Raw genomic sequence first — 27,705 nt, 5'->3', positions numbered from 1 at the left:
AACCAAGCCCTTGCCCCCAGCCTCAAGTTCCATGCATAATCTACACCTCTCCCCCACCCAGACCTTGCCTCCATGATACTTCTCTTCCAGCTCTCCTGGAACTTGAGGTGTCCCACAGTCAGGGTTGTGCTCTGACTCTTTCTTCTGCCATCTGGGACAAAGTTACCCATCTTTCCCCCTCTCTGTGTTTTTTTCAAGCTAGACATCAAATTTGAGTGTCTCACAGTTTAAACATCCTCAAGGACAGAAAATAGAAGCTGTGTGCATTCTGCAGCTCTGGCTTGCCCCAGTAACTTCAGTGAAGGTAGGCAAGTGGACAATAGCTTTCAATCTCTGTCCTGTCTTTTACAGAATCAATCAATGGCAATGTAGTTCTGCTGCTATTTTAAACTATGATCCCCTTGCTTTGTCCCTAATGCTGGCAATAAGACACAGGTGTGTTGCTACCTGCTTGCATCTTTATCCTACAGTTTCTCTGTCTGTGTATGTGTAGTGCTTGGTAAACCTGGGGTTTGACTCCAATACAAAATGTTATGGTGGAATTTCAACTCTGCAGCTGCTCTCCCACTTATTTGCACTGCAAGCAGAGTGGAGAAGAGATATGCACAATCAAGTATTTTTGACCATGTCACCCTAAAATGAGTTGAACAGGGACCCAAAGGACTTATGCATGGTGTGTTTTAGTTGATTCTTCAAGAAGCATTTAAATGGAATTGCTAGATGCAGGGTCCCTCGTTGGTACAAGCAACAAACCCATAAATGCAATCTGTCTACATTGCACTCAGAATAGATAGATTCAGATCTAAAAAACCTAAAGTGTTGCTTTAGAATGTGTTTTATCTTGGGTCCACTTATAATTGGAACACTGTGATTTATTTGACATTCTTACTTCGAGAAGACATGAGGAGTTAGGCACTCCACACTGGCTCCAGTAACACAGGGAGACTGGCATTGGTTTCTGCTGGATTTCATTGCACTGTTCAAGGGAAAACCAAGAGCAGCCTAAAGTGACTACTACTTTCAATACATGACATTTTTGAATTAAAATTCCCTTCAGTTAGTGACATTAACAGAACATAGTGCCACTCGCTCATCCTCCAAGAGGCAGCTGGCACAGCCCCATGACTCTGGGCACACAGACCAGCATACATGCAGGCTCTTCTACTGGCAGGTGTGCCCCTGCAGCCATCTCATGGTGCCCTCTTCTGCATGGACCCTCAGCATCCCCAGGTGGGTGAGGGCTGTGGAGCTCAGGGCCAGAGAGGTGCCTGCAGGGGCAGGTACTGAGGGACACGGGGGCACGGTGGGGACAGGAAGTTCAGCAATGAGTGCTCCTGGTACCCAGGTCTGGGGTATTTGAGGGGATACAGCAGTGGCCCTGAGACAACACAGGTCACACCAAAACCAGCAAAAATGCTTGCAAATTTGCCTCCTTCATTACTCTGCCTTGTCTCTGCTCTTTGAATCTTTTACAAATTACTTCTAATGTCCCCAACGACTTTAGTAAAACTCTATTTGCCTGAGCAAAACTGCAACTACTTCAAAAGAAGACACACCCACAGGAGGGTTCAGTAAAAAATGCTATTAATTATAAATGCTTCTCAACGATCAGACAGCCACCCATTTGACCAGCTGGCCAGCAAACGGCAGGCTTTTCAAGCCAGGCATGTCCAAATCACAGTAGCTATAGTCACCTGTTCCTGTGAAGGAAGCTGTACACAGTGCACAGATGCTTTCTTGAGCACTATGACAGTCTGATTTGCATGGTAGGTCTCTGGCAACAGCTACACGTTCTAGAGGAGCACACTGTGGAGCTTCAGTGTGGCATCAGGGTGGCCACCATGGCTATTGGAAGTCTCCAGCTAGGTGCAGCATGGTTCATTCTCCCCCAGAAAGCAGGCAAATGCCATGGAGAAGTGGATCAGGAATGGTTGCATCTCCTTCTTTCCTAGAATGTGCTGATGGCGTTCTGCTGTAGTCGTAGCTGGCTGTCTTAGAGAGGAGAGCGTGGGACTGCTCCTCAGGCTTTCATACCACCCACATCTCCCAAAAGGAAAGCCAGGATTGCTGTTGAAAGGAATAAGATGAATGTGTCTTTACACACATTTTGTGTGAATCTACTTGTAGACAGGGCCAGGGACTTTCAGATAAGGAAGTAACAGGAGAAACTATCAGTTTCAGAAAATTGACTAATTGACATAGACTGCTGTTCAGCCAATGTCATGCTAAATTCCTGAACTCAGAGAAGAGGACTTAATAGAATATGAATATCATTTAATGTACAAAAAGGGGTTGCCTGCACATTAAGGGAGACATATAGCAGGCAAATCTGGAAGTCTGTACCTTGCATGTACCTCAGGCAATGGGAAAAGGAAGAGGGTGATGCAGCCAGGAAATTAGGAAAAAAAGGAGGCTGCATCCTCCAACAGTTTGAGAGACCCCATGGGGAAACGCCCCATGAATAAAGTTACAGGACTCCTCTGTTTCCTTTCTGGACATAAACCTCTGGTGAGTTGAATTTTTCCGTACACTGTCCCTGCCACAGCCTCCAGTTCGGCTGTGCCCAGGCTCTCTGCATGCACAGGAGCGTCCTTCTCTGCCAAGTTTTCAGATGCCAGCACCCCTGTTCACTGTTAACTAGAGGGTAAAACAGCAGGTCATGGACTATGTTTGGCACTACAGCAATCCTTTTAGGCACTGACCACAGGCAGGTAACCCACCTCTCCCCCCAGACAGGCAGATTGATGAAGACACAGTGCCATCAGCTGGGCATTTGCAGCCCCCTGCCCAGAGTCCGGGCCGCCTCCCTGACAAAAGGCAGGGGTTTCACAAAACCACACCTTCTGATGACTACGAGCTTTTTATGGCAGACAGCAGTGCATGCAGGGTGTATGCTTGTCATAGGTGAGGAGAGCAAGCCAGTCTGCAGTGCAAAAGCAGGATCAGAAGGTGTTGAGTCCATTAAGAGGGCAGCAGCTAAATCTTTCTCAGAAGCAGCTCTAGGGAGCCTTTTGTCCTCCTTCTGCACCTTGCTATCCACCAGCACTTACTTGCTACATGAAGGCAGAGGCATGTCAGCAGCAGTGCCCCTGGCACCAGCAGAGGAGACAAAAGATTTTACCTGCAATTTGATTTGGGAGCCTTTTATAATGAAAGGAGAGGCACAGGCAGCAAGCTGGATGAGCAATATTCCTTAAGCTTTAACAGCTGGGGGGCTGCAACTGATTGTAGAGCCCAGTAAAGTTCATACAACCCTGGAAACTTCATTAATCATGCTCCTTCTCTTCCACACTGTAACTGGTCTTTCCAGTGGAGTATGCCAGCACATCTCTCCCTAGAGGTGAGAGCTCATATTTCCTCCTTCCCACTTAGCTCCTGCCCCTGAATGCTCACTAAAAAATACAGGCAGCAGCAGAGCCTTCTCACAGGTGTGTTTGCTTTTATGCCATGCGAAAAACCTCCCCTTTTCTGCTCTTTCTGTTGCTGCTGCCTCTCAGTTTATCTCCTCACTCTGTCTGTCTTCTTTCTGGTCCTGGCTGGCTGCAGGGCTTCTCAAAATCTGGTTTTAAAATATGAAGTGACTTTTGGACTGTGTGGCTCTGGGCCACATAGCTTTCATAGGCAGTGGCTGAGAAAATGTACTTATTCACTGCTTTTTGACATGGTCAAAGGTTATTCCAGTAGACACTTCGGCATGAAAGGAGCAACTTCAGAAAATGACAAAATTATGTGGTTTGAAGAACTGAGCCTTCATTCTCAGAGGCGGATGACTCCTGAGAAGTATACTTTTTTCCCCCTCATAACAGATCTTCTATTTCTTTCCAGCAGCTCTCATGAACTCCCTTGACTCTGTTTTATTTGAGTGGTGTATAGGGGTTTATCCTACCTATATCGATACATCCTGGGCACTGAAGAATTCCCTCTGTCAGAGATGGGGAAGGAGCAGGAGTTGCTTGGGTGAGACAGAGAATTAAATTCACAATAGTTAAGTGAAATTAAAGGCCAAATTCCAATCAGCTGGGTCCATTTGAAACTTATCCAACAGAAACAGTTGAACAAACAAACAGGGGAACAAAATTCACAGCAGGGCAGCGCCCCAAAGATGGCACAAGTGTGGTGATGCATTTTAATACCAGCACCGTACTCAAAGCTGCTGTAACACCATAGAGCTGCACTCCAGCCTAGTGGCTGTTCTGTGGCTGTGTCTGTGTCAAACGCCATCGTTATGAAGTTAGTTTCCTTTCAACACAGTGGTGTTGGAATTATTTTTAAGTTTTCATAATTTCTTTTTAGAACTTGGATTAGTGAACTCTGTGATTAAGCAAAGTAAACACGTATACACAACACAGAGACAGAATGCCTGGGGTTGGAAAGGACCTCAAAGACCCCACGGCAGGGCAGCCGAGCCTCACATGTGGCTGCTGCTGTTGCTATCCCACGTGGCACCTGGGGGGAATGTATTAAGACTGCCTTAAGTCAGGATGTGATTTGGTTTAAGATCTTCGTACACTTTCAAGGCTAAATCAGCAAGGAGGGAGACCTGATCAGTGGAACTGGGAGCGGCTAGCATCGCCTAGTTCAGGACATCCGGGAACTGAACGTGACGAGATTTGAGGATGTAGTGAAGCAGGATGTTGATGTGTGTTTGTTATATACATTGATAACTTGGCATACGCTCAAGGTCTGTGCGTCCTATAGCTTAACTATGTGCATTATAATACTTAAAATCACGCCTTTTTTATTAACGATGTGCATTATAATACTTAAAATCACGCCTTTGTGTAGAGCAAAAATGCTCGGACCAGGTGAGGACCTTCCTCTTGAGCATGCGTAGAAGTTATCTGGGGTATGTAGCGTATGGAAATTTCCGAACAAACCGTGGTAGCGGGGCTGTACTTGGGAAGTCACTGACTCCGAGCTTGTGCGTGTCAATAATGTAGGGGTAAGTCCGGCAGGGCGCGCTCCGTCTCTGGAATAGCACCAGGCTTGCGCAGCTCTGGAATAAACAGCCAGTACCTCTCTGGAGTGTATTTACTGGCCTGTGGAACCTGGTTTTGTGGAGATCGCTCTCGCGGCTGGGGATTGAGAAGGGGAAGCACGTTCTCAGATTTTAGAAGCAAGCGTAGGGAAACCCACAAACACACACCTTCCCATCTGCTCCAGGATTGTTGTGTTTCCCCAGGTTGCTATGAAAAGCACGGTTATTGAAAGCTCCTGGCATTTACTTTTTTTCCTGTTAAAATGGTAGGAAGATAGAGATATGTATTCATAACAACTGGCTTGTTTTGCTTTTGCTCTGAGCAGGTGACTGTGTTAAACTGTGACCTTGTGAATTTTGGCTGCTACCCTGCCTGTCCCCTTCCTGCCTTCCTCCAGCGCAGCAGGCTAAGGCAGGATGTTTTTTCCAGGGCTCGATTCAGATTGGCGGATTCCACTCTCTTGCAACCATGACTTAAACCAGGAACTTATCAATGCCAGACACAAGATTAGTCTGGTTCTTGGCTTTGTAGGCAAATTATGGAAAACCCACCCACAGGGGACAAGTGGTGAGAGGACAATCCATGTTGGATGTCCTAACCAGTTGAAGGCTTTCCTCCTCAGATTTACTGCTGAAAATTTCCCCACAAAGAAAAAATCTGGGGTGCTTGTAATCATCTCCTCCAAAATGCCCCTGATCCCAATATCACACCATTGCCTTCTGCTTAGAAAGGAGATGTTCTGCTGGCCCTGTCAACGCCACCACTGGGTACAGTGTGCTTGGGACCCCAGGGACATGATCAGTGTCTTATCTTAACCCATGAGATTTATTGGTTTTTTTCCCTCTGATTTTCCTTGCTCTCCCACCAGGGTGGTGGGAGGGTGGAGTGAGTGAGCAGCTGTGTGGTGCTCAGCTGCTGGCTGTGGTTGAACCACCATGCCTTGTTATTTTGTGTTCTTGGTGTGCAGGCCTGTATCCTTGTAAACATGCAGATGAAACAACCATTGGCAAAGCAAAACTGCAAAGAGAACTCCCACTGAGTTTAATGTTATCCTACTGCTAGACAGGACCAAGGGGACACTTTACTGGGCCCTGCAAATGCAAAATGTCCTTGTGTCCATCTCCCCAGTGTAGTGTGGCTGTAGAGAGGAAAACCCCTGGTTTTAAAACCGAACAGGCAAAAAGTTGGCGCAGAGACTGGTCTGAAATGTCTGGATGCATTTGGATTTTACCAGTGAGGTAAACAAGCATTGTGAATGGCAAATGTGGGCTGTCACCTCACAAAATTTTAAAGGGCAGACCATTGTGGCTGATTTACAGGGCACCTGCCACTATCTTGCAGTCAGACTTTAAACTAACAAATAATACAATTCCCAAATAAAAGATAAATGTTTGAAATAATGGCTCCAAATGGTTCTGAAATCCAGAGGCAAGAACAGTGATGGGACAGCCCATCCTACACAGACATGGGATTCCCAGGGTAATGCAAAAGTTGTCATTAACCACTTAGATGATCAAGGGAAGCCAATTGATGTGATCTTTATTTATTTTATAAAGCTTTTAATACTGTCTCTCTCAGGACCCTTCTGCAGAAAATGTCCAGCCCACAGCTGGATAAACACATCACATGATGGGTGAGCAGCTGGCTCACAGGTCAGGCACAAAGGGCTACAGTGAATGGGGTGACATCAGACTGGTGATCTGTCACTAGTGGGGCTCCACAGGGCTCCATCCTTAGCCCTGTGCTCTTCAACATCTTCATTAATGATCTGGACTTTTGAAGAGATACTAAAATGGAAGGAGCCATTGACTCCCTGGAAGGCAGAGAGGTCCTGCAGGGAGATCTTGACAAATCAGAGGTCTGGGCAATCACCAACTGTGTGAAGTTTAACAAGGGAAAGTGCTGGATTTTACACCTGGGATGGGGCAACCCTGGGTTGTTTATAGACTGGGAAATGAGCTGCTTGAGAGCAGTGCCATAGAAAGGGACCAGGGAGTCCTTGTTGAAGGCAAGTTGAATGTGAGTCAGCAGTGCCCTGGCAGCCAGGAAGGTCAGCTCTGTCCTGGGGTGCATCAGCAGCCAGGGAAGGGGGCGGGGCACGGCGGGGGTATTATCCCATTCCGCTCTGCACTGGGGCAGCCTCATCTTGAGTGCTGGGAGCAGTTTTGGGTTACACAATGTGAAAAAAGATATAAAGATGTTGAAGAGTGTCCAAAGGAGACCTATGAAGATGAAGAAGGGTCTAGAGGGGAAGAGCTTCAGAGCAGCTGAGGTTACTTGCTTGCATCAGCCAAGAGAAGAGGACACAGCAGAATATAACTGCCTCATGAGAGGAGGGGGAGCTGGGACGGATCTCTTCTCTGTGATGACCAGGGACAGAACCCAAGGGAATGGCCTGAAGTTGTGTCAGGGGAGGTTTAGATTGCGTACCAGGAAAAGGTTCTTCACCCAGAGGGTGGCTGGGCACTGGAACTGGCTCCCCGGAAAGTGATCACAACACGGGCCTGACAGAGGTCAAGAAGCATTTGAACAATGCTCTCAAGGCACCGGGTGTGATTTATTGTGGTCCCCTTCCAACTCAGGATACCCTAGGATTCTTTTAGAACTTTAAGAGTCATAAATGTCCCATATATCTAATCTAACCTTGCCTTCTGTCAGTGTGAAGCCATTCCTGTGTTCTGTCCCTACATGCCCATGTAGAAATTTCCTCTCCACCTTTCTTGTAGGAAAAGGTACCCTTTAGGTACTGGAAAGCTGCTCTAAGGTCTCCTTGGAGCCTTCTCTTCTCCATGCTGAAGAACCTCAGTTCTTTCATTCTTTCTTCATAGGAGAGGTATTTAATCCCTCTCACAAGTTTTGTGGCACTCCCCTGGACTTGTTGTGGAAGAAATCTGTGTCAATGAGTGTGATGCTTACTGCTGGCACTGGGTTTGTGGGGTTTTTGTTCAGATGATGGAGAGGTACCTGGTAACTGCAGAAGTAGCCTGGTTAGCCAATGTGGCTTCTATTGAGGATGGATTCAGACCCCTGGTTCTCTGAGAGGTCAGCTGAGGCACCATGGAGCGATTGTTCTACAATATGGAATTTTGACTTTAGGTGGGAAAGAAACTTTCAAAACCAGAAATGTGTCTCATTCAAAGTAGTTGCAAAGCATCTTCAGAAGTGATGATGTACTTGGCAGTGGAGGTTATCTGTGACAAGACTTTTCACTGCCTTTAGAAAAATCTGAACAAGCCTGTCTCGTTCCAAGACCCAAGGGCAGCACATGTTCCAAGAGTTGATGGCATCACTGCTCTTTATTTCTCACTTCCAATTACTTGTTTCCTGGCAGTCCAGTGGCATCTCTCCTGGGCAGTGCAGCTGGCTGACATCCCTCCTGATGGAGTAATATAACAAAAGCCTCAGTCAGGGTATGACTGTGTATTTTGGAGACAGAGAATGGTATCAATCAACAGCTCTGCATGTTCAATTAATGCAAAAGACAAATCAAAACTTCTGTAGGTTAAGTATTTTTAATGGAAGTATATAAATATATGCATACTTTTTTCATACAAAAGGATTCACCGAGATTTGTTCCTTTTAAAATTTTTGTTATTTTTGGTTTTCTGACTTCCCATTGCATTGTGTAGGCAAGTAAGACAGGCAGTGATGGCACAAGAACTGTAGCTGTTGCAGTGGATCTGTAAGTGTAGATTCTGGTTAACATACAAACTGGTCCAGCAGCTTCACATAGTTATTTCTTAGCCTTAGCCTAGGTTGTGGTCATGATCCTAAACCTTTCTTTTGGGAGTATCTTGCCCAACTCACTTTTTGACTGAAGTCTGAATCTCTTCAAAACAGACAGTAAAAAAAAAAATCACAACATTAAAAAAATCTATCCTGTGGGAAGAGTAAAATGACATGTCATCTTATGGCTGGCTCATCACAAACACCATCCACTGCTCACATAATAAAGAATTACATAAATAAATGTAGTTTATATTTATATATAAATACATATAGTAGATGAAGTGTGTAAGCAGACATAGCAAACAACGTCAATCCTTGCAATAAAAACCCGAGAAACATATGCACACCATTGAGCTGTACAACTCATAAGAAGTTGAATCTATAAACTCCCTGTCATCTATCCTGCATACCCTGCCAGGGAAGACAGGGCTAAACCTTGAGAAAGCAAGGACCAATTAAAACCAATAAAAATAGCCGCCCACCTACCAACGGACCGCTGACCCTAAACCAAACACAGGATTGTTGAGTCCTACGCTACCTTCCTTTTCCCCTGCCCGACCAGACCGCAGTGCCGGCGCTGGGGCCCGGCCGTCCCCGCCCGGCCGGGGCGGCTGTCCCCGGAGCGCTCCGGCAGGGCTGCCCTCTGCTCCTTCCCTGCATGATGTCCGGGCTGCCGTGGGTACAGCGCCCCCGGCTCCCTGAAAGAGCGCTGGGGGAAGCGGTGCCCGACCGTGCTGGCTGACCCGCCCCCGCCCCCGGGCGGCACAGACCCTCACCACCGAAATCCTTTAAAGACACGCAGCAAGCTGAGGCTGTGTGGGCTGTGCCCATACTTTTTTGTGCAGACCGCAGGGCTGTTTTCTTCCCTTTCTCCTGACTAATTTCAGCTGCTTTCAGTAAAAAATCCCTCATATATCTCCAAGCAAAGGCAATTCACATAGTTTTTAGAGTAATGGTGGAAGAAGGTAGCTCTTCCCAGGAGGACAAGTGGAGACTTCAGGGCAGCCTTTGTTGGCCCTTCATACTTGATTAATTCATATTTACACTGCTTTGCTTCATTTAAATGGGCCTTGTTGTGATTTATATCTCATCTATTTTCAGAAATGTAGCCCTGGCCTGTCCACCCGGACAGGAATTACACTGGCTGTTGTTCCATTACAAGTCTTTGTTTACTATTGTTTGTAGTAAACAGCTGGTTACATCGTGATGCTTAACAAATGCCCTTTTTGCTCTGTCTGTGCTGGTATGAAAGCAGAGCCTCCCCGCTGGGGGTTTCGACAAACACCCTCGGTGCAGGTAGCTCGGTGTGCAAGGTGCTAGCCGCAGGCTGTGCCCTGGAAAGTAGGAATCCAGCTGGGAATGCGGGAGGACTCTACGTCTAAGGAAGACGTGGGGATGAAGGGGAAATCATCCCGAGACTCTGCAGGAGCCAGTGGACACAAAGAGGCCCCAAATTAAACACCAGCATTGGAATTTGTGCAACAGCTCGAGCCGTCCTCGAGTCTCTGCAGCACGATTCAACACGCTCCAAAAGACGAGAGGGGTGGGAATGTGCTGTGGAAAACCCGCGGCCGAGCCCGGGAGAGCAACTGGTCAGACCGGGGAAGTGTGAGGTGTGCAGAGAGCCGGGCGGGACACCCTCCGGGTCACCGGAGCCGCCACAGCCCCCGGCCCCGCCTGCGATCTTCGAAGCAGGGAGGAGCCAAAGCGCACGCGTTGGAATTTCCCGAGTAGATCCAGAATCAGGCGTAAGGGCGGATCCAAGCCCCTCCGTTGGGGCAGCGTTTGTTCAGATTTGGTGGCGTTCCTGCGGGACAGTCTGTGTGTCTGTGTGTCTGTGTGCGTGTGTGTCTGTGTGTGTGTGTCTGTGCGTGAGTGTGTCTGTGTGAGTGTCTGTGTGTCTGTGTGTGTGGTTGAAGCCCCTCGGAAGGCGCAGGTATAAGCGGGCAGTGTTTTCTGCACGGTGCCTCAGGGTTATGCCGCAGGGGCCGCAGTCCCGCGGTGCGGGAGGACCGGCCGCTCTCCCCTGGGGCTTGGCGGAGCGATGCCACCACGGGAACCGCCGGTCACACCGATTCCCCTTCCTGCGGCAGTGAGTGCCAGGCGATTCCCGTCTCCCGGGGTTTATCGGTGCGCCCCAAAGACAGCGCCGGGACATAGCTGAAGGGAGCTTACTACCATACATTCTTCTAGTACTAATCGATGAATATTTGCACGTGTGTAAATTCCTTTTAAAGGAGGTAAAATCAATTTAAAAAATCAAAATAAGTCTTTAAAATAATAAAAAAAAAACCACACCAAAACCAAAACCTAAAAAAAAAAAGTTCCTTTTTGGGGTGGGGGGTGGTTGGTGGAAAGATGTCTTGAGAAAAAATTCATCCTAATCAAAAGAGACAAACAAATGTAAGAAATTCCCATGCAAAAGTGGCTATAAGATAAGACTGGTCTTTAAGGTTGCCAGCAGATCTCATGTAGGCTCTCTCTAATATGACTTCCAGCCGTGGTTAATTTGGTTTGCGAAAAACAGACGCGCTGAAAGTCATTATTCTCAACCTCTGACTTGACTCTAGAAGAAATGCAGAGGCCCAGCGACAATGACACAAAGAATTGGCATTCCCTGTGGCTCCAAGACAGTATTTTTAACTTGATTTTGCCTAACTTAATTTCTTGTTTGCAGGAAGACATTAGGAAGAGGTTCCTAAGTGTATGCAGGGAATTATTTAATTTTTGCATTACTTGCATTTTGTTATGTTGAGGAGTTCTTGTATTTGGTTTGGGTATTTTTTTTTGGTTTGGTTTGGTTTGGTTTGGTTTGGTTTGGTTTGGTTTGGTTTGGTTTGGTTTGGTTTTCCTCCAGACTTGTATTTCTGCATAGAAAAGCCTTACTTTATTAAAGTACCATCAAGGAATCATTTAAATGAAAAATCTCAGAAACCTGTATTCATAATACATTTAAAATAACTAATTGCTTTTTACTAAACTTTTAATATTATTATTGCAAGTTTTTAGGTAGTTACCAAGAAAAATTTGCACTTGCTGTTCAATTGAAACAGTCTTGTTTGGTAGGTGGAACGCTATTGCCACCTGGCAGCTACTCAGTGTCTGTGTGAAAGGACTGGGTCGTCCAAGTATGCTTTGTATCACAAGTGTTGCCAAATGAGAGTATGAACTGGCAAACTTAATAGCAGACTGACTGAGCTCGAGAGCCAAAACCTAAATGATCTGGGAATTGGGGAAATGGGAGTAGCAGTGTGAAGCTAAACCATGGCTAGTTTCAGTTTGAGAATAAAATACAGTGTTTGCTTTGTTGAAAACATTGTAAAAGTGGTAACAATGCCTGAGAACATTCTGTTTTGAACTTTTCCCTTAAGGTAAGCCACATTTTAAATGAGATTATTTTATATCCACTTCTGCTCCCAGACACTGACTATTGAGTGCAGACCAACTTGTTCATGAATTGGCATTTGAAAAACTGCTGTGCAGCAATTGCTTGGACAGCATTATTTTACATTTATCACTGATATGAATTATTTTTGTCTAGGCCACCAGTATCTTAAGTTAGTTGAATATTTTTCTCTTTCAACTCATAATACTGGTTCTGCTTTTAAAGTGCATAAATTATTAGAGTAATAATGTCCTAGGCATTAATAAAATACAAAATATGCAGTTGAAAACATAAAATACTGCACAAGCACTGCATATAGACTAAAGTTCAATGTTTGTTAAGTATATGATGTAATATTTAATTACAATATTTTATGTAATGCTCAGTATCAGTTTTTTTGTGGAAAATAAACATTCAATGTCAAAATACAGTTGAAGCATTTAGTTGTCATTCTTTCCCACAACTTACACCAGAATTAACACAGATAAAACTGTTTACAAAAACTCATCAATTTTGGTACAAAATTTCTTCCTTTACTTATCAGTTGCAATATTGCTGAAACAGAATTTTCATGAAAACTGGCTTGAAGTGACTGTAAGTTCCAGCTTTTTCTGGAATTGGACACCTACGCGCTGTTAAAGGTGCTATAAAGTCTTGCAGGAAGAAGCTGACCAGAAAATTTAACATTAGCGCACCTTCTGGATGTGCTTTCCTTCATTGCACATATCTGATATTGCACATATTTAAAAATTAAACAACTCCACACTCACATGAGGGAAAACTGGTCTGCTGCATATTCTACTGTGTATTTCCCTGAATTTGCATGATCTTTTGTCCAGATGGATGAAATAGGTATTGAATTAACCTAGTTCTTGCCCCATTTGGAGCCCATTTTGCAGAGGTGTTTGGTTAGCTATTTCCCAAGGATGACTCTTACTTTCTTTTGGTTTTCAGTCTGTGCTGTCACTACTAGTGCTAATACTGCTGCTACTGTCATAATGCATTGAAACACTAACAACAACAACAACAACAACAAATACTACCTTCACCTAGGGTACATTGACATCTCCCATAGGATACGAGGTTTCTGAATTTGGAGTGAGGTTATAAAAGAGCAATACTTGTTACATAATCCATGTAAATTTACTAATCTTCAGAATCATTGAGTCCAACTCCCTGTTCCTTGCAGGTCTATCTAAACCATATGAATAAGAGGATAATGTTAAACTAAAACAACCCAATCTACTAAAGAAATTCGATAGTATGGAGGAACAACAAAAGTACTTTGAAATCTTGTTTCAGAAGGTGTGTGGACACCACATGTACTCAGGGACCATGTGGGTAAGGAAATGAGTTTCAGAGCTCTGTCAGTGTGTTCAGCCATTCCAGCCACCACAAGATGGTAGCATTTCTGAACATTACTCACACTGGCTGCCTTCTCTAGTACTTCCGCGCACAGATTTCTATAAAACACCAATAGCCTGATTTCTAATCACAGAAGGGATGAGGTTGGAAGGCTCTGGATGTCTTCTGGTCCAATCCCTCAAGTCCAGCAGAAATACCTAGAGCCAGCTACCGGTTTTAAGTCTCCTCTCCAAAGAGGAAGACTCAACACCAGTCTGAGCAACTTGCACAAGTGTTTGGTCGCCCTCAGATGAAAAAAAACCCAAACATTTTCCTGATGTTGTTATTGTTAATATTAACATCTTAGTGTTCAGAGGGACCTCCTGTGATTCAGTATGTGCCCATTGCCTCTTGTTCTGTCGCTGGCCACTGCTGAGAGTATCACAGCTCCACCTTCTGTACACACTGCATTCATGTATTTGTACACAATGAGGTGATTCCCCTTGAGCTTTTTCTTCTCCAGACTAAACAGCCCCAGCTTGTTCAGCTTTTCCTTGTAGGAAATAAAGATCCATAAAGATCTCCATGCTGGCCTGAATTCTCCCCAGTATCCAAAATACTCCCCATGTGCTCACAACTAGACACAGCATTACAGGTGTGGCATTAATAGTGCTGAGGGAAAGGGGAAGGAGAAACTCCCTTGGCCTGCTGGCAAGATTTCCCCTAATGCAGCCCAGGACACAATTATTTTCTAATAAAAGGGATAATATTAGAGAGCTCCAGGAGGCCCAGAGAAAAGTCTGGTCACTGATCTGGCTTTATTCTCACTATGAAGATCTATTACAGTACACTGTCTGCCCATTACTGCTGCCATTCTTCCTCACCCTTTTCCTCCACATTCAAACCTTTACTAACATTTAATCTTCAGAAAAAGTTAAAGAAGAGCACAAGACAACAATTCTGCTCCTGGTTTCATGATTAAAAGCCAGTGGTTTATTCATCTGCATATGTGAAGAACAAATTATGTCCCACTTTTCTCCACCTGGAAGTGTTAATGTTTTCAAAATGCCTTAGAAAAGAAATTACATCTCTTTTGTTTACAATTCAGTTCAAAATTGTATTTTACTTTCTGGTTTAAGGAACAAAAGGTATGCTAATAAATTCCCCTTCATCAATGATGTAGCTACCCACTATGTTTTTTAAGGCACCAGTACTTTTTTTGCTACTAGATCAAATGTCTTGATAAATTAGGGAAGCAGTAAGATGCAAAACGTGTAAGGAACTAAATGCAATAGGAAAGGAATTGTATCTACACAAGAGGAAAACAATTAATCAGCAGCTTTGTGAATAGAAAGCTGCACTGCGTAGAGTGATAATGACTTTCAAAGTCAGCACATACAAACCAAGGCTGTTTGTTCTCCAGCAGGCTGCATAAAGCAAGCTCCCACTGAGGTTACCCTGGATCTGAAGCACAATGGCCAAGGATCAGTTGCCTATGTTGTTCTAACAAGCTGTATGTGCTGGTGAAATAAATATTATTAATACTTTATTTACTGTTGAATTTCTTCTCAAGTGAAGACATTCCACGTGACTTCTTTTGGCCTGTTTTGTATTTTTGTGCAAAAACAAAAGGAATTTTATCTCAGGACTAAAAGTAATCTCCTCTGTATGCATCAATAAGGTCTAGGTGACCTGCCATACAAGATATGTAAGGTTATTTTCAGTCACCTCCCAGTGTTGATCTTTCTTTCATGTTTTTTCTTTCTCCTTCAGTACTTTCCATAATGGTATCTGACTTCGGCATCTTGTCTGTTTTTTTTGCATTATTTCTTTCTTGTACCAGCTCAAAGGAGTATCAGTAACATCTCTTCATTTGTTATTTCAAATTTGATGACTTTGCTTTTGTTTTGGAGCAAGACATGCATTCAATTTTGAAAATGATATTACTTAAACTTATTTTCATAAAGGAATTCTGTCAGGGACTGTACAAAAGCCTTAAACAAATTACAATAGTTGAAACTTTGTGTTTAAACTGGAGTCAAATCACCATTATAGAAATTACTGCCAAATATTATAATAAGAGCTTTTAGTACTGAAAAGCTTTTAAATATATAATTTAGTACCCTTTCTCATAGATGGATGTGAAACAACAGTAACCTATCAAACGAGAAGACCTTGAAGAAATTGAGGGACTGAATATTTCATATGCAGACCACAATATTTCTAGCAATAGGAAAAAGGCAAAAAAATCCTTTGCACATTAGCAAATTCAACAATAAATAGGGAGGGCACTAATTTCTTTATTCAAAGCCTGGACACCTTTTAGATGCAAGGACTTTAATCTGCTAATAATGCTGAATCTTTTTTTGAGATCCGAAGAAGGAGGGTCATACTTACATGCTTTCACCATGCCAGGAGCACAAAAAAATCACCTCTGGAAAGAAGTTTGGAAGTAATTTTGTTAATATCTGAATATATGAACTACAGGCAATATTTACATAAATGTCTATACCTACCACAAGTGATTCTATCAGCTTGATGCTGCCTTGTGTTAAGCTTATGCACCAGAAGGACAGAAAGAGATAGCCACAATTTGAATGTAAGCAAACTATTTGGCAAAGACACACTTTGCCATTTTTCTCATGAAACTTCTAAAATTTAAACTTCTGAGGTTTAGAGCTTGTTTTTGCCACTGGTCACTTTTACCTACCTCTGTGACATCTCAGTGCTGGTCATGTTCTGTGGTCTGTCCTGCTCAGCAGCTGAATACATTTCCTACCCTCAGTGTTCCTGCCCAAGCTGGTGTCATGCACAGAGCAGTCCTGCAGCCTCCAGAGAATCCTTGTATTTGGGCTGATGTGCAGCCCCACAAATTAATTATTCTACTTTCCCTGTACGTGATTTAACTTGCACATGAACCATCACTGCCTATGAATAAATCTGTTCTTTTTTGAGTTGAAAAGCAAGTTAAATATTCAAAGTGTTCTCTGGGAGATAAAGAGAGAATATTACATAAGAGAGGGAAGGCGTTAAAAAGAAAACCAGCCCTCCCACTTATTCCTCTTAAAGATACTGAAGTAGAAGTTTCTCAATATCCAGCCACAAATATCTGGAGTATTGACAGCTAAGCAGCACAGGCACCTGAAAACCTTGCACATCCAGAAACCTGAGATGTTTTTAACCTGTGGAGATATTAGGCAGTGCAGAAGCTCCAAGCCTCAAGATGCCAGAAAACAGGCTAATGTTAAAAAAGCCCGTTTCAGGCTGTTTTTGTTCCAGGGCAACTGGAGGCTTGCATGGCATTCTAATCCCCATTCTACCTGCTGATTTCAAAACATTCTAATGATTTTATGTGGCACTGCTAATATTATCTGGCATTGCCATTGTTCCCTCAGGCCTAAAAACAATTGTTGTTCTGTTTTCTTTGCTTGGACTAGATTAACTATAACATTTTACACATATTAAAAAAGTTCGACTTCTTCCAAAGCTTTCTGCAAGTAAGGTTTTAATTAAAAGAACAGTTATAGAAATCAAATGAGAATTCTGTTACTGTTGGCATATTTCACAGAATGTGCTATTTAAATTAAAATAAACACAAATACAGGTGGTTTTAAAAGCTTTAAAGAAAAATTGTGTCTTAGAAGCAGCAAAATACATTTATATTGAGAAGAAAAAACCTAAAAGGTTACTTTGCATCTTGTTAAAAAAATTATATGCTGTTTTGAAGAGTACCAATAAGGCCCATTTTACCACGTGCATCATGATGATTAAACTTTGCCAGTCAAAGGAAGCTGCTGGGAATATATTCATGTCCTTCACACAGCAGAGAGGAGTAGGGGTGTGCAAATTTCAGTCCAAGTATTCTGATCTGTTGGCACTTAAATATACTGAAATAGTACAAGTAAAAGATTTAAAAGTTTTAAGATGAGGGATTTTCCCTTAATTGCAGATGGCCTAATCCCAAACAGACATAAAGAAAAAAAATTTTAAAGTGTTTGATATTTCTTTACTTTACTGAAGCCTCTATTCAAGAATCATATTTATACAATCCTTACAAGCCCTACAGATAAAAGTTTTGAAACTCCTCAAGTCAAAGAGAAAGGTTAATGTGAGTTTTAAACTGATCCATGTTTCTTAGTATGCAGACTTAACAGTTCAAAAATTTAAAAAATATGGGGATATTTTAAATACTGGAATGTGTTCAATGCTGGATAATGCTTACTTCAGCATTTGTTTCAACAACTTTTTTGTTGTTTTCCTTGAGTTTCATTTTTGCTTGGAGTATTTATTTGAATTTTATCAAATTCAATATAATTCACCAAAGAATTTTTTCAAAAGGCTTGAAAAGCCTTCTGGCTTGAAAAGCCATTCTGTATTGTGAATAACTACATAATGACATATACAGCTATCTTTAAATTACATCACCCTGGAATGTGGAGTAATGAGTAAAGCAAAGTGCTTATAAAGCCATTCATAGCCTACTAAATACCAAAAATTGGATAACAACATGGCGTCTATTATGTTTTTACTACACAGGTATATTGCCTGATGAATTTATCCTCCATGTAGGAATTAGAAAATTTCCACAAAACACTTTCTGATAGCAACACTGTCATCAAGTTTAGAAAGTCTTCCGAAAGAACTAATTTTTTTCATTTTTTTCTTGATCATTATAAAAATAACAATTGCCATATGAAGTTTTGGGCCCATTTCATAACAGATACTGATTTTGTCTTCAATATTGTCTGTGTCTTAGAGCTCACACATTTCTGCATATGGTGACAGTTATAGTTCTTGAAATAAAAGTGCTGAAGAAATGTAGATGATGTTCTAAAATAATCTCCAGCATAGGCTGCTTCTTCCTTTAAGGCACATAATATCCTACAGTCCTGACTAACTTATAAACAGAATTGCAAGGATTAGCAGTACAAAGCTTCCCATATTGACAAAAACTACTATTATTTACTTGTACAAAACAGATTATATAAAACTCTTGCTCTGTATAGAAGCTTATTTGCTATATACTTTCTACTTCCTGTTAGTTGGACAGCTGCATTGCCACATGGATATGAACAATACATATGCATTTTATGTTGATTACACTAAAGGGAATCCTGATCAAAAAACTTCAGTGCTTGTACTTCTGGACATAAAGAAAAAGAAAGCCAAAACTGTAGCATGGATCTACTTACCTGAATAAGAAAATCAGGAAAATAAGAAAATAATAATGAGAAAAAACACCAGTATCAATATCTATGAACCAAGAGTCTTGCCACACTGAGCCAAAAATTTTAAATATACGGTATTGACAAGAATACAATAAAAATTAACACAGTTAGATAATTTTAAGACAAGTACCACTTTTATTACAAAACTCCCTAATCACTTTATAGTTTGACTTGAAGCCTGAGGTATTTTTCAGAAAGAAGAGGAACAACAGTATGGCAAAGAGGCTAAAGGCTTTCAGACATAGAGATACTTACTCAGCCTTTCTGTGGTAGGGATGAGAAACCTGGTGGGGATGATGATAAGTGGCTTATTCTGCTTCTGAGTTTTAGAGGCAGTAAATTAACATTAGGAATCTGCCTTTTGGGAGGAGGAAAGGAAAATAATTTTATTTAGCAATAAGTCTGTATTATCTTCTGCCAGACCTGTCAAATGGCTCTTCTACACCTTCAGCAGTATTTAGCAATTTCAACTGACAATGCCTTAAAAATTTCCTTGTAGAAAAACTGTTTAAAAATAACTGAACAGTTCATTGTGGAACCCTTAAAAGAGAAGCATATTAAATGGCTGATCCTTTACCTAGATTATATTTAGACATACCTCACACATAATTTTTCTGGTTTTGGAGCCTCAAGGAGATGAGTCTGGAATTTTTACTAAAAATTACTATGGAAACCTTATTCAAAATACTTCACTAACCACTAATTTATGAATATGGTATTGCAAAGCACACAAATGAAATAATTTTGTCATTAAATAAACACAAACAAAGATGGAGTAACCAAATTGTGAGCATACTCAAAAAACGTTTAGAAAAGGATTTTTAGCAACTTCCAGACACAGCCTTTTTCACATTGCAAGGCAAGAGCCCAAAAGTAATAATAAGGCACTAAAACCATTCAGAAAAACTGATGCAAAGAAATACTTTATTCCTGAAGTGTATGGGTATAGTAAAGACTTCTGAACTTTAATTTCAGGCAAACAAATAGTCAGTATGAAAGTTGGAATAATTCTCAAGCCTTATGGTGTAACTATGACATGTTGCTTCTTTCCTCACCACCACTGCCCTTCCTTGAGTTCTCACAATGCAAAGAGCCTATACCCAATGCTTGGAAAGCAATGTAATGCTGAGGGACAGGGCACAGGAAAGGGGACGGGATGTGCAGCACATCACTGGCCTCTCTGGCCTTCCTACTGCACCTTTCCCTTTGTTTATCTTTGTTCTTTCTTGCCCCCATTGTTGGAAGATGTCTGAAAAAGGAAAAAAAAGAAGAAAAGAAAAAAGGAAAAAGAAAAAAAGATAAAAAGGAAAAAGAAAAAGAAAAAAAAACAGAAAAAAGAAAAAAGAAAGCAGAAAAAAAAAAAAGGAAAAAAAAGGTTAATCCCCCCTCCAGCTCTTGCTCTTTTACCTGGTGAGGGGTCTTCACTGAGCTACTTACGGAAAAGAACATGTGACAGAAAAGACTTATTGCCACTCCTGAGCCTGTGCTGTCTAGGCAAACGCTGTAGTCACTGCCATCACAAAAGTGAAAGCCTTCTGCAGTTTGTGATTTTTTCTTGCTCCAGCCAGCCAATTGTCTGCTTTGATTATCACACAAGCTAGTCAGGCAAAAACTTTCCTGCCTGGGCATAATGTTGCAATTGCAAAAGCACTTGTAAGGTGATTTCCCCGGGCTGTTAGTTTTCAGTTATCATGGTTTGCAGGCAATGGAAATGTAGGAAAACATATCAACAACAAATTATTCCAGTGAGACCATTTTGGCTGGTCATTTTTGAATGTGGTTCCACAATCAGCTGACCTTGAGAAATCTGGCAGAATTTCTTATGCTTTCAGTGGAAAATAGAGCTCACCACCTTATGTTAAAGCCATTTTTAAAGCTGTTAATACAGTGGTACCTAGGCAAACAGTATTCTAGTGGAGAGCAGACAAAATGGGATTATCTTGACATTTACTAGTATCTCACTGACCACTAACACTCATGGAGCAAGTGGTCTGTTAAAACACCATTGAGACAAGACTATGATGGTGCAAATAGCCAACAGGCCAATTGTTATTAGGTGGTTAAGGGACTGGTGTACAACACAGGCTACTAATGTAGATTTCAGCAAGTCATTTATAAAAAAATGGCCCCTGAACACAGACATATCCTTAAAAATTTCTTTTTCAACATGATTTCTTTTTCTTGGCATAAAATTATTTTGCAACAAGATCATTCATATAGATGTAAGAAGTTACTCAACTCCATACAGATGAACTTTTTGGCAAGAAAGTCCCTTCCAGAAATAAAAGCATAGCTATTTCCTCAGATAATGCTGACTTTAAAAATGCCTATACTTGCCTTGTGGTTACCAGGTTCTTTTTTCTTTTATTACCAGACTAGTATTTGAAGATACCTACATACTTACCTCCTCATTTTTAAGATAACCACTTAATAACACAGACATACTCCAGGCAGTTGGAAACTAAGAAAATGGCCAATTTGTCTGAAATGTTCATGGCTTAAATATTACAAACGTCATAAAATGACACATACAAAAGATATTTTCTTTGCATGTAGTAGAGACTGTATCACATAAATAAAAAGTAAAGTTAATGATAGTAAAGTATGTGATTGAGTCATTTTATTTGTTCGTCATTAACTTTCTTCCTACAGTTGTTCCCCATTAGCCTCATGAGGTTTATCAGTCAAAGTGATTGAATATGCCAGATTTCATCTGCAGTTCATATGACAAGTTACATGAATGAACATAAAAGGTTTTTTTTTTCAGAAACACTTCTGAGAAAACTGCTGAAGAAATGAGGCTCCACCAGCTTCTTAGAACCTGCAAGAATCAAGTAACAAGTAGTGACATAAATTTGCCCTAATGGCCCTGAGCAGCAATCACTTGGGGTGCTCTCCCCTCCACCCAAAGGCTTGAAAGGGTCTAAGTTCAGGGTTGGCAGCCACACTTACCTGAACTGAGCTGTCCTGCCCTGTGGATGGACATTGTCACATTCTTGTCTCTAGTCCTACCTCTGGCCTCATCTCCTACCCTGGACCTGAGCCATTACCATGTCTGGGACATCTGGCAGCTCCTATATGGAAGCACCCCAGACCCTGGTGTATTCAGGTGCAGCCAGACTGCCCTCTGATCAGGGAGGGTGCTTTTCTCTTAGGGGCATCCTCAGCCCCTGTTTTGCTCCTCAGGCTGTTGAGTAGCTCTGCTGTTGCTGCTTGGTGACTCTGATTATGCATAATGGAGCCATAGGAATAGGAAAAGAGGGTTTTCTCTCCATCATCTTGCAATGTAAACTGTCTTGTGAAGGAAAAAAGGGAAGCATAAAAGCGTGTCAAACGTTGCTTCCAACAAACAAAATTCATATGTGCCAGAAAGAATTACTAGCTGTGTTATTAGCACAACAATGCACCAACTCAATCCAGCAAAATTAATACAAGATCACTTTGATTTAAAATCACATTGAGCAGGATCTACGTAGAAGATGCTTGAGGAACGAGTCTCTTGAACCACAAAATGACTGTGGTTTCAGCATTCAGTAATGCTGAAACATGTGCAGAGAAGTACAAGTACCTGTAACTCTTAAGTACTTTAAATTCTTTTCTCCCTCTTCTGTTGTAAGTTGCTTCTTGGGCTTTCAAGAGAGTAATTTTCCCTCTTCATTTCCACACCACAGAAAAGGAACATGTGAGAAGAAAGAAAATGAGTGGAAATTTTAGCTACTGAATTTAAAGAAGTCAGTATTTTAGCATGTAGCCTAGTTATACCAGATGACAAAGTATTTCTGAAAATGTTGTTCCATATAAAAGACCTAAGTTCTTTAAACATAGAGACAATATCAGAAATGGTAGTACAAGTACAGGGAAGTGCTTCTAGCGAGAAGAGGTCACAGGAATGAACTATTATACCAGCTGACATTGATAATACTATGGTCATGGTCATCAGATAAAATTTCAAAAGCAATCAAAGCACAAAACAATGAAAGCACAAATAAGGGGCAGATATTCTCTGGCATGCTGTTTAACTGTGTTGCAAACATGAAAGCTCAGAAAGCAGAGGCAAGTTGAAAACTATCTTGTGTGTGCCTGAAGGCACAGAAAGCAGACACCCTGTTCTAATCCTTTGAAAAATGAGTACAGCAGCCCTTTCACCTAGAAATTCAGCATGATAATGAAAACACTGAGTACTTCCAGCTGGTATTTTCTGAAAACACCCTGATCGGAAAGATGCTTATTTCAAAAAAATTTCTTTTAAATTAAAATTTGTCTCCCTAGACATACCCACAAAGCAGAAGCAAAAAATGGATATGGTAGGCATCTAGCTCATATGTGATTTCTTAGAGACAGTTACATATTTTCGAAGTTTTGCTCATGATTTGCATGCCTCATCTGCTCCATTCTGTTTTGACACAGGCCAACATGCCAGAAAATTTCCCTGACAATCACTGGAAGATTTCTTCTACACTCTTGTGTCATCCTATTCCAAGCCAGCTAAGATTGTATAAAAGAATGCCTTTGTCATTTGACACAAAAAGAAAAAGGAATTGGGATACTATGCTCTGCGGTGGTAGTCTAGAAAAATTTTAAGAATAACAAAGAAATTAAGGTGTAGAATTTTCAAAAAATGTTAAGGTATTTTCAAATCACCCATAAAATGAGTGAGATTGAACTAGTGGTCAAAAAAAACTTACTTAAAGAAGGTGAAAATGATAGCACTTCATACAGAGGAGAAATCTGTTTCCTTCTCTATTTCATTTTATGTCCTGACTGGATTTCCCCATGTTTTCAAATCTTGTTTATCTTACACCTGAGACGACACCAGAATATCCTTTATAAAGGATTTATACTCAGATTCTACTTTTCATCTGGCTCATATTTCATCTTTCTGAATGAATGATGACCTGTTCTTTAGGGCCAGGTAAAGTATGCATCCCTTTGACAGGTCAGTGCCATGTTTTATACCTGATGGGAAGGAGCTGCGGAATGAGTAAAATCAAAACCACTGGTTTGAGACTATCAGACTACAATGTGAATTCCTTCTATGTAATTATTTCATATCAAGTGTGTAAGCTCGTAGCTTGCTCAATTGACATCACTTCTGGATGACAATGGGACTGAACCCCAACTCTGTCTTTTCAGGACTAAAAGACTCACTGTTGTGAAATTCCATCAGCAGTCCATGAGGTTGTTCTAGGAGCAAGAAAATTTGAATATTTCAGTATGCTTCTTTGGAAGCTTGTGGTTGAATTTTAGTGGGGTGCTAGTGTATATAGCTCCTAGTAAAAACACATTTTCATGAATTCAGGCAAAACTACAAATTTACTTGTAGAACCTATTCAAAGCTAAATAAAATTAAAAATAAAATGTTGTTTTAAAATTATCTATTAAATTAATAGTAAAGCTTTCTGTTAATAAAATTTCATCTACCAGAGACGATATCTTTGAAAGGTTGCCACAAGTCTGTAGTGTTGACATGCCATAGTGAGAATGACTTGAGACAAGGCACTTTATGTTATGTAAGTATTTCAAATGAATGTCCTCACACAACTACAGAATAAACAAGCATATTATAAATATAAATATCCAAAATATTATAAAAATTAATTTTAATTTCCTATGGATATGAACTCTAAATGCTTTCCTATAATGAAAAACTTCCATAATGTCTTGTCTGCGCCATAACAACAGCTTTAGACTTTACCTCCTCAGGTCTCTGTAATAACTGTAGTATGACTACACCATTCATTCCCCAGATTTCCATGGGACATTATTAGTCAAGAGCTATTTTTGTGTGGCTGTTTCAGCATTATGATTTCCTTACTGACCACTCAGACATCAAATTCTGGTTTGCTTATTACTTGTTTAATTTTAGATTTAAGATTTTAGACTTTGCTAGACATATGTTTCACAGCTAACCCATGGAAATTAATAGACACAATTACTTGGATATTATTGTTTTACTTTAATGGTGGTGGAATTGAAGAGTGAGATATGAAAATCTGAAAATTGCATTTTCGAGTTATTTTTATTTTTTATTTAATATTCTGGATTATGTTTTAAAATTGAATATATATTTAAAATACAATATATATTTTGAAATAAAAAAAATAGAAGAATTCAATAGTGGTGGACAATCTGCAAGGCAATATTCAGAATATGATGCTATTTTCCTCCTCTTCCATATTACAACATTCTGACAATCTGAAAAGCCAGGACTCTGTCTTTAAGTCATAGACTTTTTATCTTGAAGGAATTTCTATTTAATCTCTTTCTATTGTGGATTTCAAGTCTTCTATTTCAGATGAAAAGAATTGACTACTTTAAAATTTAGTAAGAAATTAGAAAATAGCTGACACTTAAGAATTTATGCTATTATTTCCCCCGAGGGGATCCAAAAACTTCATACATTAAAAAAATCTTATTTAAAATGGCTTCTCTCCTGCCCCCTAAATTGATACTTATGTCACTAAAATAGCCCAAGCAAATTCCCATGGGGATATTAGCCCTGTTCAGAGTTAATAAAATGTATGTACAGCACCATATTGTGTTATCTGGATATTAAAAGGCACAATGTGTCAAAATGGTAACATCAAAACTACAGTTTTTTTATACTACAGAAGCATTTCTGTAATCTGTATTTTCTTGCAACACAGATTTTGGTACAGGGAAATGCTTTGTCTAACCACATTAAAAAAATACTTCCACATATGAATTCCGCCAGTAGAAAATTAAGCTCCTTTATATTTCACTATTGGGTCATAGCATACTCTCATGCATCAAAATGTTTTCTGTTGAGGCGAAATTGAGCAGAATAATTACAGTGTACTAAATAATTCAGGGCTCAGTGGTTTGTCTCTGGTGCGAGTTTACCTGTCCTACATAACGTTAAAAGTAAATTAGATTCCAGCTCATGACACTTAACCAGAAGTTGATGAACAGGTAATTTCTTGCCATGTCTTTTGGGGTTTTATTTAGTTAAAAAAAAAATCACTACACTTAAAGTATGAGAATTTTCTAGGGTTTTTTTGAGTTAACCTTTGGAATAGTTCTAAGGTTTCTTCATAATATGGATGTACCACTTGCAAGTACGTGTTATGCTAGTAATTTTATCCTCATAAGATGCTTTTTTCTCCAACCATTTTTTCCAAAACTTATTCAATGGATATGGCAACTTATGTTCTCTTAACTGTTCATGTGTTACATTCAACAACCCATGCATGCAGATAATTGCATGCAGATGAAAAAAACTACTTCACTGCTGATTTGAAGTACTTAACAAGGAAAAAAAAATAATTTGAGCCACTAAAATTCTATGCTGTTTACTTAAAAAAACTCCACCAAACAAATGTACATGTATTTCCATGGGATTAAGAACCAAAGCTACAGAGAACAAAAATATTGAAGGTGAATTTAACTAATTCCTAACCCACCTGGTGCTGGACCAGCTACCATTTCACTTAGCACGGAATAGAAACTGCAGATCCTTGTGTCTTAATCTGTAGTTGCTTGTGTAACCATCAAATCGTGGGACTAACAGGGCCTTAAGGTGTAAGGTTAGGCATGTGGCTTGACTAAATAACCAAGTTTGGGAACATTGTAAGAGATTAATCCAATATCCCAAAGGAATTCTGGCACAGGCAGGGTTTGAATCCAATTCCAGCATGGCTTCACCTGAGTTACGTGACATTTCCATTGCCAATTGATATTTCTTGGCATGTCTTACCCATTTTTACAACAGATCAGAAAATTAATGGAAAATTTATGCATTTGAGAATTTTCCTGTCTCCCTTCAGGAGGATATAATAAGAAAGTTATTGCTCATGTTTACAAGAAACTTGGATGCTGAGTAAAGAGGATTGATATAATTTCTATGTAGAAGTAATAGAAAAAGGGACAATTCAGAGAACACAAACCTACAATTTTGCTTTGAAACTGTGTATTTCAGAAAGACCAGAGTCTTTATGTTAAGGTCTTGCTCATCATTTCAGTTCTTCGGGATTAGCAGCACTGATAACATCCAAGATAAAAAATTCTTCCTCTCTGTTCATGTGACATGTGGTGAGATACTAGTCATTAGTCACTTTAGTAAATACAATGTTGCGTGGCTGATTTTTAGCTCACAGCATAGTGTATTTAAAATATATCTCTCTTATCCACAGCCCATTCTGTATTTATTTTATTTTTGTGCTCTATCAATTACCTATTGCTTTTCCTCTCACTCTCATCCATACGCCAAGAGCTTCTCATTGACCTGAACTGCTGTGCCTCCTGCTTTCTTTCTGCCTTCTTCAAAGCAATCTTTGCAAACAAGAGTATCTGACAACCTCTATCTTCCTTCAAATCAAGACGTAAGTATGCATCTTCCTTATGAGTCACGGCCTTTCCCCTTATTCATTATTTATGCACATTTCTGTAGCAGTTAACAACAGCCCAACTCCAGTCAAATAACTACTGTAACTTTTTGTATGTTAAGTGCAAATTAATGCAGCATTTAATCTGCCTACTAGTTACTTTGAAGGAATTTTAAATACTGGCCCTTTAAGTTATCTCCACCTAAGAAAAGTAAACTAGAAGTCTGTATTCTCACAGAATGTCCTTCTGGAAGAAGTGATTCTGAAATCAGCTGAACACCAAAATATTTCTTTCTTCCTGTAAATTTACACCTAGCTGGGACAGAACATACACATCCACTGCACTTTGCAAGTAAGGAGCACAACGGTATCAATAAAAACCTCTCAGGCTGCTCACAGCATCGCCTTTAAAGAGGCATGAAATCTACTCATAATCTAGTTCTGCGCTATTTAATTTGCTTGAATTTGTTTTCAATGCATGTCCAGTCAGCGTTCTTATAACAGACCTGTGTCTGTTCTTAATCTAATCAGATCTTGATCTTAGTGGTAAGCGAGAACAAAACAGAGAGAGTTGGGAACACAACTCAACTCTTGAGACGCCTGCTCCCCTCCGCTCCTGCGGGGCCAGGCCTGAGGGCGGGACGGGCTCGGGGGACCGGCGGGTCCGGGCTCTGTGGGGCGGGGCGGGAGCGGCC

The sequence above is a fragment of the Geospiza fortis genome, unplaced genomic scaffold, assembly GCF_000277835.1.
Source record: "Geospiza fortis unplaced genomic scaffold, GeoFor_1.0 scaffold167, whole genome shotgun sequence".
In the NCBI taxonomy this organism is placed as follows: Eukaryota; Metazoa; Chordata; class Aves; order Passeriformes; family Thraupidae; genus Geospiza; species Geospiza fortis.
This window is presented reverse-complemented; position numbering follows the sequence as displayed.